Here is a 7,102-nt window from a genome sequence, read left to right on the forward strand (position 1 = left end):
GTTGAGATTCGTTGCGAAAGCGGTAGAAACGTCGTTGTCTATACTATTATACTACGCCGTCGTTTTAGAGTCGAATCCCCTTTCCCTCTCGTTTTGTCTACTTCTACAGCGTAGATAATTCCTTTCAATCAGATCAACAAAAAAAAAAAAATCAAAAGCTCCATTTTTTGGCGGGAATTTTACGGCGAAGGCCGTACTATTTCGAGTTCGTCTCTCACGTTAGTTTCTTTCTGTTTATCTGTCTGTTATTTGTTCTGATTTCAGTTTTTAACGAATCTTTTAAACCGCATATAAACCCTAACTCTGCTTATTTCATCAAAAGGTACGATTTTTCATGATTGATTTTGCGCAGGCTAATAGCGACGAGTGGGTAAAACGATCGTGGATTTGTTCGCTCAAGAGTTCAGAGACCGACCTGAAGATTACTATGTAATTTTCGTTACTCTTTTAAAAAATTTCTCTTTGATCTTAAATCTTCCAGTTACTACTCTTTGATGATATCATAGCCTCAATTTTGTTGGTTAATTTGTATTAATTCATGTGTACTTGATTGAAATGTGTTACAAGTTTCAAGCAAAGGTCCTTTGTAGAATTTTCTTGCTGTTGCTTCCTGTACCTATAACGAAGGTCTGGTCGCGTTTTCATTCACGTTGGATGCATCGGAATTACGAATATAACAAATAAAATAATAATAATTTATCTCATTACAGTTGTGGATTTTTTAAAAAATTTTCACAATGAAGCAAAAAATAATTTAATATAATAATATTTATTTATGATATTTAAAGTAATTTTTTTTTACATATTTTAATTGTAATTCAAAATTAATATGTTATAAAATTCATAGATATATTAAAAAAAATACAAATAACACTTTTAATTAAAAAAATACACGTGAATGCTGATCTCGTGGAATTTCATTAAATCTTTAAAAGAAAATGTTTTTTTTTTGGAACAATATTGCCGAGGAAGAACAGTTCTTTTTGGTTCATACATACACTGATTGGAAAATCTTTATATAAAGTTTTCAAATTTATTTTTTCTTCTTTATGGTTTTTGTTTGCTCTGTTTGAATAAAGTTTTTTTTTTTTAAAATTTTTTTCATGCTTCATGATTTCATTTTGAAGTTATAAAACTTGTAATTGATGCTGCAAAGGTTGTAGGCATGAACCACCAGTCATGGCTTGGGAGGTTGAAATTCTTTGAAATGAATCCGATGTACTGACAGTCTGCAAACCAGCATATGTTCCTGTAAGTCTTTGGGGAAGTATAGTTCTTTTCACTAGCGAGTAAAAGTCGATTTGAATCGAGTAGATTTATTAAAATCGAATGAATTTTATTGATTCGATTTGATTTATTTGATTTTGATTATAGTTATATTTTTATTGATTAAATTAATTAATTTGGTCAATTTTTTATTTTTAAAATTAATAATTGAACCGATCAAATTAACTAATTTTTTAATAAATAAGAATAAAAAATTGATATGAGTATTTTTATTTTATTTGTTCAGTAAAATATTATTGAAATTATTAAAATTTTTAATTATTTAGTTTGAATGATATTTAAAGTTGAATTTTATTAAATTAAATTTATGATCAAATAATTGTTATTAATAAAAGGAAAATAAAATAAAAAGTTTGGTTATTTAATCGAATTGAACCGATTTTAATCAATTATGTTATGATCAATAATTAAAAAAATTTTAATCGATTTAATTATTTATTGAATAAAAATTAGATTGAATCGATTAATTGCTCCACCCTAATCTAAATGGCTGTTGAGGAGTCTAAACAATGTGCTTATCTATTGAATGAGGAGAGTAGGAACGTTTCTTTCTTCTTACCATCTGATGTCAGTGACTCTGTGTAACTGTACCTCTGTACTTTCTGCATCCTAATTTAACCTGTTTGCAGTTTTTTGTTTGGTGAAATTATGAAAGCAGGGTTTTCTGCTTTTTTCTGATGATATCATGTCAGCCATTCATCGACTAGATTTTCTGGTCTCAGGATTGCCATCTCTAATGGTGATAGTACCTTGAAGGGAATGGCTGCTTGTGCAAAGTTTACTAGGATTAGTAACAATGGGACTCATAGCATTGTCTTGTATGAACCGATGCAATTACTGGGCGCACTCATCAATTAAGATAACGCACGGCGAATATAAAGTAATTTTTTCAACACCATTAAAGGATAGGTACGTGGTTGTTTTAGCTGACAGGGTTTGCTTTTGATAACTCTTTGTAAACAATTTTGGGTCCCTTCTGAAATTATGTTGCATGCAATTATTTTCTGTTTTATAATTTTGGCATTCTCAATTGGCTTTTAAAGTTTAAACTTTTTTCTATGGCTTTGTTTCTTGGAAAGGTTCTTACATTTGGTTTCTGACAATCTCGAAATTGCTTGTATTTGTCAATGAACTTGTTTTGCGTTTATGTTTCCTATGGACAAGTAATACATATACTTTCCTGTGATTAAGTTTTTATTATTTAGTAACTATACTAGATTCCTTTATATTTTTCTAACTCGATAGTTTTGAATACGTCATTTCCAGTAACTGCATATTTTTCTGACACTAAATTTTGTGGACATTGATAAGTGTGCATCTGCAGTGTACGAGCCATCCAATATTCAATGGCATGCTTTACCATTTAGACAATGTTATTGATCGCCCTAGGACTATTTTTATAAATATGATAATTTATATTATTATATAGTGTAAAATATTATATTTATATGATATTTTATATAAATATTTATGTTATAATTTATATTGATATAAAAACGTAAAATATAATTTTTTTTGTTTTATTAAATCTATTTATAATTTTTTTAAAATTTTTAAATCATATTATTTTCGTATCTTTTATTAATATTATTTTTATATCATGTTATCATATAATATTTTAAATTGTCATATTTATTTCTGATAGAACTGCTGCTCTTCCTGGCATTGATCCTATGTGTGCACACTGTCCTAATTTAGCTCCAAACAGGTAAGACATTTTTTTTTTCTTGTGATTATATATGTTCAATGTAATTGAAATTTCTTCTATTCCGTACTCTCATGTCCTAGCTCTTCTCTCGTTACGACTACATATATTCTTGTCAATAAGCCGTTAGTTGTAATTTTATAATGCAGTTTATAATGCTTGTCATCTTCTATTCTGACATTTTCTGCTTGATGCTTGTCAAGAATCTGTTATATGGCCTGGAACCGTATCAAATATTGTTGACCAGAGCGCCTCTTATTCGTTTTGTACCATCACTGTCAAGATATCCAACTACCATAAGTAGAAAATTCAGCATTGATAATTATTTATTCTGACAATTACTTGATACTTGATAACTGTACATTACATTGTCAATAAAATTTTTTGTTTTATAGGAAATAAGAGACTCGATTAATTAATGTTTTCGTTTCTTTTTCTATTTGTCACTTGTTTTTGGTATATTTTTATTTTTTGCTTTTCGTTAAAAAACAAAAAATATCAATCAAACAAAACCTAAGTTACATGTTTTTATGAAGTACTGAATTGAAATCATTAACAAGATACTATGCTGGTGCCTTTAAACCATTAATAAGAGTAGAAAGCCAGAAATTGAACCCAAGCTTCAGATAACCATTTGTCATTCCTAACGCTAGTGCTTGTTTCTTGCAAAATGAGATTTGTACTGTAAACAGCAATAACAATTAAATTTACTAGCTATTCATGATTTATTTAATTCCGGGTTTATGTATTAATTGAATTTGAAAGGTGTATCTAAAAATTTGTTTTCATTTGTTTTGTTTTGATGCCTTCTGATCACTTCCCACTACCAAATGAAAATTCTTCATGCAAGGTCTCCTTACTAATTCAATCTATTTAGAAACAGGGTAAGTTACACATTTGAAGAAAAACGTCGGATAAAATTCCGTAGCATTTTATTGCAAGTTTTTTTCAGCTAGTTATAAACAGAAGAAAGAAGCAAAGCAAGATGTCACTTGGATTTGCTCGTGGGCTCGGCGGTCTGATTAAACTTGAAAATTTGTTCCAAATTTTGAAGAATTTAAACATAAATATTAAGTATGCTAAATAAGTCTAACAAATAAATGAGGTCTGATAAAAAAATAAAGTCAGACTTAGGTATCATCATTTAAAGCTCGAGTCCGATTCAATTCAATTCAAAAATTAATGAGACAAAACTCATTTGTTTTATTTTTTATAATTGATAAGACTCATTTATTTTATTACTTGTGATATGATAAAACTTAATTTTCATACAAAATAATAATAAATTTTAAATTGTATTGGACTCAAGCCCAAATGAGTTATAAATTTAATTAAAATTAATTAAATTAGTTAAATTAATAATTTAAAAAAATAAAAAAACTTTTTTTTCTAATATTAAATACCTATGCTTTGGACAAATTTAAATTTTATTATTATATATAAGAACAGACTTAGACAAAAAATTAAGCTCGAAAATTCAGATAAGATCGAGCCTAAACTTGCTCAAACGGCTGGAATATTATGTCAAACTTGGCATGAGCCTGACCCAGCCCATGAGTTTGTCTAAATTGTCACCTATCCTTGACTCATTTTTTAGTCCATTATCTGTAGATTTTGTATATTCTAGGTAGGCGTCACAAGTAGGAGAAAAGGAAGATGGTGGATTAATTTGGTGAATATGTTTCTTTCACTCAAATCTTTCTTTATTAGGCTGCTACTTGTCATTAAATTGTAATTTAGAAGGTTCTTTGTTACAATTGAAGAGGTTAGTGCATGGCTTGTGGTGTCAACTTTGATCCCACCTTGAGGGCAAGGTGGTTTGCCTTAAACTATCATTCTTGTTTAAATTGGAATCAATGTTAATAAAAGCCAATGAGTTAGGAAATTAGGCTGTGTTTTACCAAGCACCAGCTCTTGTAGAAACATTTATGATGAAGTAGCTAAAGTATAGTTATCAAAGTTACATTTGACCGACCTTAGAAGATGATTAGCATTCTACTTTATTTGCATAACAACTATCTACAGTTATGACAATCTTATTTTTAAGTACAAAATCTAATAGCTGCACTTTGCTACTGACTATTTTTGCGATAATGGCAGATCTAATGGGCATGAAGAGGGATTATGGCAACATTGTGTTCTGTACTCTGGACCGGAATGGGTTTATGAATGCCCATATCCTGATTGGATATTGCAAATTTAATTTTGTTCTTACTTTTTTTCTTGTTCTTCTGAGAAAATGCACTGCTCTCTCATTCCTATAATTTGCTGAATATTGTAGAATTCATCCCTTTGGCAGGTAGGTAATGAGTTTTTGGGCCAAGGAAACAAAGGTCTTTGTGGAAAAAATGTTGAAATTGAACAATTACAATAAATTAAATAAGTTTAATCGATGTAGTAGTTTAAATTCTTTTTTACCAGCAGTTTCTAACTGTTTATAAACACATGCTGAGCTGAAGCCTGCTTTACACTATTTATCTTCTCTCCATAGATGCTCATAAAGCTTCCTTTGGGATGCATTCATGCCATTTATTTTAATCCATCTTTTTCAGTAGGATTACGCACTGGTTAGACAATTCTACCTCAATCTGGCATTTTCAGCTGGATTTTCATCCTATAGCGACAGATCAAGTTGAGCAAATGAGAAACTTTTAGATTGATATTGACTCTTTATTTTGGGTGGCTTTCGACAAAAGTTTTGGTTTAGCATGTGGTTTTAAATTTGTTCACTTTTGATGATTAATGAAAAATCATTAGTTTCTCTGATGTCATGCAAATACTGTGGCATCCATAGATCGGATAAAAAGAAAAGAAAAGCCAACTTTGTTGAATTATTTCAATGTGAATGAACAATCAGTGCATACACTTTCATGAACAAAGAATGGACTTCGCCTACAAAGGCACACTGAATCCGGGAGAAGTGAGCTAGTGACTCTCCCAGCAGATAGAAATGCATTCTTTAATGCCGGAAAAAGGGTCTGTCTGGAAGGGAACTTTTGCTTATGTAAGGGTGATCTTATCGTCTCAACTTTGCAAAAATTGGTTGCTTTTCATTACGTATTTCTCGCTTGCTTGTCTCAAATCTTCTTCAAGCTTTTTGTAAATGATGGAAATGATTAATAACTTGACATCACGCATCAAGTGTCAACCTTATCATCAAAGTTTCTGTACAACAAAACCCTTTTTTTTCTTTTTTCTGCATGGGGATTTGCTGTGATAGAAATGTGGGTTGGCACTTGGCAGAGCTAAGCTTGAAGTAGTACCCCATGTATCTTATCTTGTACCAGAAAAGAAGTAAAGAAGCAGATATGCATGTTAATGCCAATCTCAATTATTAGAATCCTTTTGTTACTTGGATGACTGAGATTTGAGGAAAAGAAAAAAAATCTTAAAGAAATGTATGACGTGCTGCCTCCACTTCCAGGCAATGAAGCTAAGACTAAAAGAAAATAAAGATTCACAAATTGTATTTTAGTGCCTTCCAATCAAATAATCTATAGAACAAAAACCAGAAGATAAATGTGCTATAATTCATGTTGATCACTGGATTATCTATATAAAAGAAAGGGGAAATTATTGGAGGGGAAAAGGGGAAAAGGGTCCTCAGCTGTTCCATCCTCCTCCTTATCTTTGTGAGCTGTGAGGTTCAAAATCCTAGAGAAATGGGTATGCCCGACCTGTCTATTGGTTCCTATCCTTGAGTCATAATATGAAAAAAAAAAAAAAAAAATCTGTCATTAGGACTTGAGTTGGCTGAGGTAGGCAGCAATATTGTGGAAGATCAGGACACATATATCCTACTTTTAAGTACAATTTTAATATTTTCTTGATGAAATTACAAGTAACAATAAAATTTTATACATCATAATTTTAATATTTTCTTAATAATCTAGGATGCTACAGTACTACCTGTTGTGGAAAGCTTGGGGGACCTGAAAAAGTGCCAAATTTGAGGAAGCAATGAGACCCAATTCTTTGAATTATCCATTAGCTAGACAGAAACAAAAGGACATAATTACTGAACTGAACCAAGACTGCTGCATTGGCAAGAAATTAATGTTACTTGTTTTTATTGAGGTTGAGGAAAAGAAGATTGGAATCAACCCTTCT

At 30.5% G+C, this 7,102-nt stretch overlaps 1 pseudogene across 1 annotated transcript; it reads left to right on the forward strand.

Annotated features, from left to right (window-relative positions):
* Position 1: 1 nt before the first annotated feature.
* LOC149514157 (RNA pseudouridine synthase 7-like) lies at positions 2–5,324 on the forward strand (annotated as a pseudogene). Its single transcript, XR_016328940.1, has 4 exons — positions 2–429; positions 1,157–1,251; positions 2,010–2,141; positions 5,055–5,324. The product of XR_016328940.1 is annotated as an RNA pseudouridine synthase 7-like (transcript).
* The last annotated feature ends 1,778 nt before the right edge of the window (positions 5,325–7,102 follow it).

The sequence above is a fragment of the Durio zibethinus genome, chromosome 17 (assembly GCF_047325235.1).
Source record: "Durio zibethinus cultivar Kanyao isolate XHJ-2024 chromosome 17, ASM4732523v1, whole genome shotgun sequence".
Lineage (NCBI taxonomy): Eukaryota > Viridiplantae > Streptophyta > Magnoliopsida > Malvales > Malvaceae > Durio > Durio zibethinus.